Source organism: Orbicella faveolata, unplaced genomic scaffold (assembly GCF_042242905.1).
Source record: "Orbicella faveolata isolate gen_17 unplaced genomic scaffold, um_ofav_v1 contig_3, whole genome shotgun sequence".
NCBI lineage: Eukaryota > Metazoa > Cnidaria > Anthozoa > Scleractinia > Merulinidae > Orbicella > Orbicella faveolata.
The window spans coordinates 8,620,001-8,630,650 of record NW_028301558.1 but is presented as its reverse complement, the minus strand read 5'-3'; the positions used below and the strand labels follow the sequence as shown (position 1 = coordinate 8,630,650).

The 10,650-nt window shown below is 39.3% G+C and overlaps 1 protein-coding gene and 1 long non-coding RNA gene across 3 annotated transcripts in view; one reads left to right on the top strand and one right to left on the bottom strand.

Moving 5' to 3' along the window:
* Positions 1-269: 269 nt before the first annotated feature.
* On the bottom strand, positions 270-3,518 carry LOC149106251 (uncharacterized). The gene is made up of 2 exons (XR_016209744.1): positions 3,172-3,518; positions 270-2,679 (listed from the first exon to the last, which is right to left on the bottom strand). It is a non-coding gene; the product is annotated as an uncharacterized LOC149106251 (long non-coding RNA).
* Positions 3,519-3,867: 349 nt separating this feature from the next.
* LOC110059121 (beta-1,3-galactosyltransferase 5-like) overlaps positions 3,868-10,650 on the top strand; it is a 13,906-nt gene continuing 7,123 nt past the window's right edge. For both annotated transcript variants that reach the window (XM_020765805.2, XM_020765804.2), the window contains exon 1: positions 3,868-4,197. The gene's annotated coding sequence lies outside the window, so the exon portion shown is untranslated. The remainder of the gene's footprint in view (positions 4,198-10,650) is intronic.

The window sequence follows — 10,650 nt, the reverse complement described above, 5'->3', positions numbered from 1 at the left end:
CTCTATAAATTTGGACATGCCATTAGGGACAGCGCGTCTCCCAACCCCAAAATGCATCGGGAACGAAAGAATATCGAGATCGAAATGTATTGTGGGCCAAAATATAATCAGATAGTGGGAGCCTGGTCTCTAACACTTGAAACGCCTGGTTGATTTCAGCTTTAAAATGCAGTTAGCGACCACCAGCTGACGTTTTCTCGAAATATTTCTGAAAGGAAACACAAATTATCCCTCGAACGTCTCAGTCACAGAAATTTTTGCTCATCAGATCGGTTGTGCACCACGGTATTTATTATCTTGCAATTCATTGACCTATTTGTTACTAGTAAACGAACCTTAGCTTGTGTTGTGTATGTAGAAATTATATGTAGTTTCTTTAATTTGATTAACAATAATCATAACGGCTTGTCGTGTATTTAATGCAGTAATACAGAATTTCATACCGTAATCCCATTATAATTCCACACACATACCAACATTGAAAGCCTGAAAATATATAATATAATGTATAATAATATTTATCTGTTGTTTTTGTTTCTGCATGTAATGTTTGTTTCAGATTTGTTGCTTAAAAGCAGTAAAAACTCTAGAACAATATGAAATAACTATATGACAATATTGAAATGACAGTAGATGTCAGACATGTACTCAGAATCCAATTTTCCTTAGAATGTTACTCGAGCCATGTATGGCAAAAAAATATTAAATTAATAGTAAACTTGTTGCAAAATCAATATAGTTCGCACTGTGCCGTTCAGCACTTACATGTACATGTACATACATATATCTGTGGTGGGGATCAAGTTGATAAAAATCCTGCGGAAATGAGCTGATTGATCAAATATTTATGCAAAGCACGATGCTCAGTATTGTGATAGCTCACTGAAATTAAATGTGTGAAACGCAAGACTAGTTTCACCTCATGCCAATAATGATTTCACATGCTCATCCCTGATCCCTGTTCTATTTTACAGAACATCAAAAACATGGTCTAATATTATTATTAATACAAGTTGCTGGAATAGTCTTGAATGACTGCTCTGTCCTTTTTTTGCTAATAACAAAATGATTTCAATTGAAAGAGACCTGGCATGTTCCATATGGGTCGTCCAGAAAGTTAGAATCAGCTTTTAAAATTTCACTAGTCTGACCTGTAATGATTTCATATATTTTCTAGTGTGAAAATGTTTCCTGCACTAAATGCTCTAAATAATGACATCATCTTCTCTATTTAGCACAGCATCAAACAAACAATTTTGCCAAGGGACCTGTAGATCCAGGTTTTCATTATCCCTGGTGATCTTTTTCATTTTGATCGAAGTAAATTATGATGATGTTCTTCACAATGAGGAAGCTAAAGACCTGTGGATAACATAAGCCAATATGGCAGTAGCCTGCTAGAAGGCTAGTGTCAGGTTGCACAGTTATCTCTAGCTGTTCAAATCGTCATGAAAACATGTACAGCCTGCTACTGATCATATCACAAGGGCCATTTTAGAGATGAAAACTTAGGTCAAAAGGTTTCTAAAAGCACTCTTCTATCTTTGTACTACACTAACCACATGTCCTGCATTTTTCATGGGGCAGTGCATTTGGTTCATGTTAGAAGGAGTATTCCTTTCCAACATTGTTGTCTTTCTGTTGTTAAAGGATTTTGTGTTTGCAAACATGTGTTGTAAATATCAGAATAGTACTGGAAATGGGTCATGAAATAGGGTTTTACACATAATGCTCAAATTTGTTGTCATTATGCAAATGCTTGATGATCAAAAAATCTCACTATATATTATGCTCAAAAGACATCGGCCAGTTTTTGTCACTGTTATTCCCGCGTAATGCTAGATTCTTTTGCCTCGCTATTATGCTCAAAATAATGCCAGCACAATGTGTAAAACCATATAATGACCACTAATGGGGGTGAGGGAAAGATGGAGTGGTCATCAGTGGAAGTTGTGGCACTTCCACAATAAACAAACTAAAAATTTGTTTCACACTGACAAGAATACGGCTTCGTCTCTGCTCATGGGCGACACAAAATATAACCAGTATTGGGTCAGGTGTTGCAAGAAGATCGATTCTTTGATCACTGGACCCGTTAACCATCAGAAAAGAGGGCTGTGCAAGGCTACCACAGCTGCGTTCACCAGAGTAATAACACCACATATATCAGTGCAACTCTGCAGGGAATAGTTACGGCATCGCCAGTCACATTCATGACCCTGCCAATTAGTCGCACTGGGAGAGTGGGCAAGCACCAAATGACTCTTTTTGTGCGTTCCAACTTGTGGAATGTACCGTGCAAAATCATTGACGACATCAATGATGTCTGGGGGAGGTTGCCAAGCCAGCATCTTACGGTATATGATCTTCATGAAAGGTCGCAGCTCAGCATCTACCAGTACCCAATGATTACCACCATTTTGAGGGTTGCCAATGAAAGTTTTGCCATTCCTTTGTCCCACATTCAGAGTGAAAACCAGCCTTTTTAATGGTCCAGGGTTAAGTAACTTAGCTTTCCTCATCATCTCATTGTAGATATTAACAACGACATTGGGCATGGTAGCGTGGTATCGTTTTGCATGTCATTAAGCTGTTTTAAAACCCATGTGACGTGATCAGTATAGACCCAGCCTTGCATTCCCGATGCAGCAAGACAGGCAAGCTCATCTGCAGTCAATCCTGTTAATTAGTAACAACATGATATACTTTTCATCAGGCTTTATTAAATATTTTCTAAGGGAGTGGGGTAATAGACCTCAAAAAGTGGAGTTGGAGTAGGCTGCTAGCGGACAAAGATGTATATAAGATTATAAAGTTCTAAGCGTCACTGGTTTCTAATTCAACAAAACTGTGATACTGTATTGGAGATGGCATCCCCCAACCCCCCCCCCCCCAACCTCCTTTCCACCCTTCGACACCATGTCTAAAACCCTAATCGCATTTTTTCAGCTACAAAATAAGCATATCCCATTTTCTATTTTACATCATTTTACTTTTTCGGGCCCGTGCACGCATTTTCGTTTTGTTTATCTTCAAAATTACATAAACTTTATTGCATATTTTAGCCGGTTCCAGTACTAGTTCAGGATATACCTGGAAAAATAAGCCTACACATCACGACATCACTCCACATGAAGTCATTTCTTAATTTTTCTTTTAAAAAAAACTTACCATAACTTGGTAGCATATCGTCAGTAGGATTGTCCCAGATCATAGCTTTGAATTTGTCGATCGATTTCTCGCCGAGTTTTGGGCTGGCGAAAAGCTTTCGAAAACCACCTCATCTCAGTATTGTAAGCACTGGGTTTGTCCTGTCGACGGCTCAACTTTGCAAGGATCATTCTATACATAAATATTGAACAATGCGTGGAGCAATTCAAGTGAAAAATTTTATTCAGGATTTACCTTACCCGCTAAAAATGATAAAACTAACCAGGCCTACTAATGTTAGAGACCAGGTTCCCGCTGTCTTGTTATATTTTGGTCGATAATACATTTCGACCTCGATATTCTTTCGTTTCCAAAGCATTTTGGGGTTGGGAGACGCGCTGTCCCCAATGGCATGTTAAATTTGGGTGAAAAATTTCTCCGCATATCTCGCATAAGAAAAATTGCTGTGACCAGAATTTTGGCAAGAGTCTTTGTATATTTACCTTCTTTCATTTCCCAGATTCTGGACTATCTACTGACCGGTTTTGATTTTTATTTTGATCTATTTTGAATTGCGTGACACTAAAAACAAGCATTGTTTGCCGTAACCCTGAGGGGAAGGCCGACGGCGCACAATAAAGTACTCCCAGACCTCTTTTTGTATGCACACGCTGCATGAGGTGCTTTTTAGAACCCTCGTGTTGAGCAAATCATTCTGTTGAAGATTTTGTAGGCACAAGACCAGATAAGCGTTTTGAAACATTTTCGAAATTGAAATTATGCAAATCACTGTACTAGCAGTCCGTGGGCCCACCCCGCAGATGTACATTTCCACGTGATGTGGTCCTGGCTCATCGTACTACATGTTTATTTCGCTGCATCAAGACGTTGGAACTTGCGATAATAATGCGAGCTTGGGTGGGTTGCGTTTAAAGCCAATGTTCCTTGGATCTCGGAACGCTGATTATGTAGCATCGACGCGGTGAAATCAAGCTGAAAATCGACAACGAGAAGGTATAAATCGGACAAACTGGAAGATTTCGCTTGGTAAGTAAACAATTGCATTTCCGATGGCGACGCTTTCGTGTCGCTTTACCCGCTAATAGTCAATATATAATCGGAACTTAGTATCATTCGCCAGGGAGTAAGTCTTTCTCTCACCATAATACAAATACATTTGAACTTCCACAAGTGATCACAAGTTAAGAGGTCAGAATCCGCTTCTCATATTTCCAGAATAATTTGCTCGAGTGAATTTAACGAACTGCAGTTTTGTATTAAACTTTGTAGAGAACGTGCTTCAAAGCAAAACAACCCGTCGACGCTAGCTGAATGAACAGCTATCGCTGCGCTAGAATATATAGCGGAGTTTCGATTAGCGGCGAGTGGTGTTATGAAAGTGAACATTTAGAATGTATTTACACGGACTTACATGAAATCAAGTCGGTCTCTCATTTCGGCTTTGTTCGTATCTCTTCAGTTGACACTTGTAATCGGGACATTATTACTGCGGCGAATTTCTTCTAAACGAAATCTAACGCGAAAAATTGGTAAAAGCTGGATTTTTTTCCAGATGCAATGGACGATGACTGCTAGATTTGACATCGCATAATAAAATAATTATGACCGGATGCTAGCTGATAAAGTTGTTTCTTTGTAGTTTGAAGGCTTGCAACTGATATCACGAGAGATGTAGCCCAGACTTCATTTATATTCAGTCAATAAACCGCCAGATATTGGCAGGTATATCGTGATTTCGTTGTCTCAATCAGACGTGTTGTGTGTTCGTACAACAAAAATGAATCAAAACAATCGAATGCGCGCTCGACTGCGCTTTCGACACGGAAAAAAGAAAACAAAACATAGGCATGGACGGCGTGCAAGAGTTGTTAATTTGTAAACTAAAAGGCCCTGGAGGTAGTAGCATTCAGTGGGGTCTTCTTAACAGTTATGATGAGGTTAATCCAACAAGTTTGTTTGATTACAATGTACAGCCAAAAAAAAAAAACAAATGCATTTGTTTCATTTTAGGAAATGTGATATCAAGCCTATGTTTATCAAGGTTTGATTTTAACAGGCGATCAGTGGCTTTGTTTATTAGAACTACATGGAACTGTTACCAGCAAAACAGCTAAACATCATGGAGTCTGTAATAGTAGCTAATGGTAAACGGCAGATTGGTGTTGATTCTGGATAATTTTTCTGACTCATTTTGTAACAAGAACCAATTAAATTATAACATCATCACGCAATAGCATGGTCTTATTCTGTTGCCAGCAATGTTCATAATTTTTTCAGTTTTGATATTCCACGAAATCACTTCAAATAGATATCGATTTCAAAAACCATTTAAAGGAGAAGGCATTATTGAAGGTAAACAGCATTACCTAACTTAAGACTTGAAACAACCAGACACATGAAAAACTGTATAAATTTTACAAAACGCCATGAAACCTGTAGACTCTGGGAAGTTTCCTTGTCACATTACCCTTCTCAACACCTGAGAGCCTTTTTAGTGACAAAAAGTGAGTTACAGAAAAAGTTGTGTCGCTTAAAGGGAGATGTAAGTTTACCTCTTTGAACTGTGCCAGGAATCTGTTTCAAAACGAAAGAACCACTTTGCCACCTCAAAGTCTAATCTAATTAATTTGCAGTTTAACTTACTGCCATGAAGTTTTCAAGATATTTGATGAGTTTCCATACCACAAACCTTTAAGACCATTAAGAAAGTTTCTGCTAAAAATTTCCATTCTTAAGAATTGCCATTAACACAAAATATTAAAATGCCACTGAAGGGACTAAAAAAGAGAGACTTCCAAACATTTATATCAAGTTAAAGTTTCTGGACGTGCCGCTAGATTGGCTTCGTGTTTGTTTATTCCGACCATGAGAACAAGAGTCACTGATTCCTGTTCCTTATAATTAGTTCCCTAGTTCAGACCAATGTTAAATTGCCTTAAACATAATTTGTGAAGGGCTTTTGTTAATGGCCTTATCGATAATGATGAACAAGGTCTTGTTCATCATTATCGATAAGGCCATCAACAAAAGCTTCAAGTAGCACATACCCAATTCAAGACTAGAGTGCAAAAGCCTTACCCCATTTATGACCAAAATTGCCAAAGTCGATACCATATTTATGACTAAAACGGCTGAAAAACCATACCCTTTGAGGCCACACATACCTATATAGCCCATATGAGGGAATACTCCCCCCCAGGCTTACATGAGGGGCCCTTGACGTGACATTCACTAGATGTTTAGGTCAAACCTCCTGTAACCCCATGAGTCATTGCATTCCAGTCCATCTACGGATGTGAAGATGTTAACATAATTTATTGCTTTTAAAACGTAGAGAAAACTTTTTTTGAGTCAGATTAACCTGCTCAGTCGGAAAAATTTGCGTGCCTTAATTTTTTGCCCTATCTATTTTTCCCCTCGCTCCCCACCCCCCCCCCCCCCTCCTCCCTTCACCCTAAATGTCCAGTTGGCATCAAGCGGGGAACACTCGGCAAGTGGCTATGTCGATTGTATTCTGAAATATTCATAGCTGTTGTAGCATAGGATACCTGCCTAAGTTGTACACAAAAGTGTCATTTGATGCCGACAATGAGCTGTGTGTTTCCTTCAAAACCGACGAATCGTTCATGCGGAAAATTAATTCAGTTCCTTAGAGAGCCACTAAAGAATGAGACAATGGGCTCTAAAGATATTCAGTGAGTCTGTTTAGACATCTGCTGCCAAGATAAGTTGTCTTAATTCGAAGCTTTTAAATTTCCATTTGAAAGGGCATGAGAAATTAAGACATCGTACCATTCTTGTTCTATTTGGAGCATCAGGCGATGCGCGCACGCGTACATAAACGTCTGTAGACCTGTATGTTTTTAACGAATGAATGGGTGCAATGCATAAAGGAACATTTATAGTGGTTTGAAAACACTTAACTCTCTCGCTCGCTCGCTCGAGCGTAAGCGATTTTTTGCAATTCCGCTTGCGAGGGCTGGCTAGAGGGAGGTAAAAAGGAAGCTTTTTGCCCGTGAGAGTGGTAGCAGAGGGATGTTACACTTGGGGAGGCGGTGAAAAGTGTGAGGAGAGGGGTTCAATGTTTAAATGTTGTTTATAGTGAAAAATGCGCTTAGCTACGCCTAGCTAGTTCTCGGACATGCCACTTTAACTGAAAGAAAGAAATATTTCAAATAAACGTAACAGGCTTAAAAATCCTAACTGGCGGAAGCAGACCAGTTGGCTATTTATAAGCACGACCGAGGAGTGGAATAAGGGTCTACCGAGAAACAACTCCAGCTTAGTGATCAGGAGAGTTTTAAGGAGAGTTAGAAAAAAATTAAGTTGGTAATTTGTAAATTTTACCGTGGAACCTCTCCTTACTGACACCTCTTTATTACGAACAGCCGACCTGGTCCCAGAAAAGACAGAACTCATATGATCTCTTCCTCCATATTGGGGACATCTTCATTTAAATACGGACACGTAACTGCGGCCTTTGGTGTCCGTACAGTAAAGAGGGTCGACTGTATATTTAAACACTTCAGTGGTAAAAATCAACTAAAGCGTTAAGAAGGAATGGCTAAGTACATCCCCAAACAAAATGCCAAAGATATACCAAAGGCTACAAAACACACAGAAAAGAAAAAAAAATTTGGATTCCAAATTGGGAACTTCCACTCAGTAAAAATTGTGACGTTTGGACTGTATTTCTTTTATTCCCAACAGTTCTCTTGACGCTTACAATTCACTTCAAACTCTACAATCTACAATCTGCAATCTACAATCTACAATCTGCAACCTGTTCGAAATGTTCTCACATAGCCTCGTTCTAATGATATCTTGACAATCAGTCTTATTAACTCAGTGTCCTATCTGGTCCCTGCGTTTACATTGCGTTTCTCTCAGTCACGTTACAAATTCGCATGACTTCGTGTCTCCAGGCAAGTTGTGTAATGTGATAAATGTTTTTCGGACCGAGAACGGTTGGTTGTTGCTATCCGTTTGACAAAGTATTCATCTGTTCGAACGGCAAAGGTTATCTGTTCGAAAAAAATATTCAACCGTTCAAACGGCTGCCTCTACCAAAGCTATACCAAAGGCTGCAAAATACAATGGAAAGAAAAAAAATTATTTGATTCTATCTCTAGTTATTATATCTCGCTTTTTTGCCAATCACGTCTTTTGTAAAGCCAAACAGCAGATAATTATTCATTTACATAAGCAACAAATCAAGAAACCTTAATCAGAATGTATCACCGATATGCCATCCGTTCGATAGAGTTTTTGTTTCCGCACAAGCGTAAATATGTGCAAATTTCCTCCGCGCTGAGACTGTGTTAAAATCGCGCGATTGATGTTCGCATATCTTCGAACAGAATTGTACGCAGACACAGTAAAATTTTTATAATTATCTCGTTTTGTTGGGAAAATTTCCAAACAAAAGGTGCTACTTAGGCCCCGTTCACACAAATCCGGATATTTTTGAATCCGCGACTTTTTGTTTCGGGATTCAACTTCCGTCCACACGCATCCGGCGAATTTGGCAGCGAATCCGGATATTTTTGAATCCGCAACTTTTTCTTTCTGGATGCGGCTTCCGTCCACACGCATACGGCGAATTTGGTAGCGAATTCGGATATTATTTGATCCGCTCTGCAGAGTGGAAAAAATAAATCCGCAACGAATCCGATAACGTGTGGACGGTGAATCCGGATGTTTTCGAATCCGATGACGTAGCAAAATCGTGCCTAGTCTCTTACCGAACAACGAACCAATATGGCGGCACAACGTGCAGGCCTAGTTTCTCTAGAGTGAATCTGGATACCATCGGATGGGTTTGGACAGGCGAATTCGATTTGAATACGCTACGTGTGGACGGGGAAATTTTTGAATCCGGAAAGAAAAAGTTGCGGATTCAAAAATATCCGGACACGTGTGGACGGGGCCTTAGCAGCACCTTACCGCATCCGTGCGAGTGTTGTTGTTTTTGTAATGCAAAAATGACAACCAGTCAGATCAGATGAGTCAGCCAGATCGTTCATGGTTACTAACAAACGAAAAGACTTCGCTTTGTAAGTAAACATTGTGTTTTTGATGTATTTAAGTTGCTTTTCAGTCGCTTTAATTTTTAGGTAACAGTCAATGTATCAGAGGAACTTATTGATAGTCCTCACGGAGAAAGTCTTTCTCTCGTGATAATATAAAAACATCTTTTCTTCCAGAAGCCACTGCTCATTATTCAAAATAATTCGTTCCAACAAACTTCATTTTTACAACAAACTTTATAACTAAATAAGCGGGCAATACTAGAATTAATGGTCCTTATATGGTATAGCCAGCAATTTTGCGAGTTTGTCGGTAAAAACCTACATTCGAAACTGAACATCCACATGCGTTCACCTAAGTCTTAAATAATAATCATGTCAGTCTCCCACTTTGTCCTTGTCAAAACCACAAAGTCCGTGTTGTACAGGCCCGAAAATGATCCCGGGACCGAAAATGATACCTATGACTGATACTGCAAAAAATAAGGAATGGCATGGACTCCATGAAAGTCTATGGATGTACGGTCACCTCGTTATTGCGGCCACGTTGTGTCGTCCCGGCAAAACACCCATGTATTTTCTTATAAGAAAACCCCGTTAATTTCTACGTGCAAATTTCGGAGATTGTGAAACATCCTAATGTCCTTAGCTAGATTTATTTGCATAATGTTCGTGGGCCGTCGATGAGCAATTTGTTTACTGTCATAATGTCATATAATCTCCGCCTATATGCCGAAAGCTACGCCAAAAAGGATTCAGCTTACTTGGCAGTTCTCAGTTGTCTCTAAATTCCAGAATATAGTAGACATCCTGTGTTGTAGGATGCATCTCAAGTGACCCGATAAAGACATTCGAGGAAAAACCCAGCTAAACACAAATTTCGTGACGCTGGGTATCAATTTTAAAATCGTGAAATTTGCATTCAAATCGTTCGAAAACTGCTTATTTTTATTGGGCTACCTATGGTAACTGTTTTATCAAAATAGAATATATGAATTTTTAAATCCACTGTCCAAATTTCCGAGTCCATTCGTTTCCAGCCTTTCTGAAGAAGGGACCATTCCTATGGGAATCATTTGCGTATTGCAGTACAATCTAGGCTCATTTCCGGTCCTGGGATCATTTGCGGTAGAATTTGGGGATCATTTGCAGTCCCGGGACCATTTGCGGGCCTGCACAGTGTAATCAGGGAGTTATTCGACCCAAGTTGTGACATTTGTACGTGTTTACGGTCTAGAACAACTCACTAAACCAAAAAATGGTCAAAAATTAATCTGACTGGATAGAAAGTTATTACACGGCCAAGGCAGCTATCCAGTACCAGAATTGGTCAGAATTAGTTGATCAGAATGCTCTACTACCAGTCTAATGTTTTCTATATATCCAACCGGTTAAGGTTTCTGCAAGTCTTTGTCAATCATAAAGCTCGAGTAACTTAACGAATCTCAAA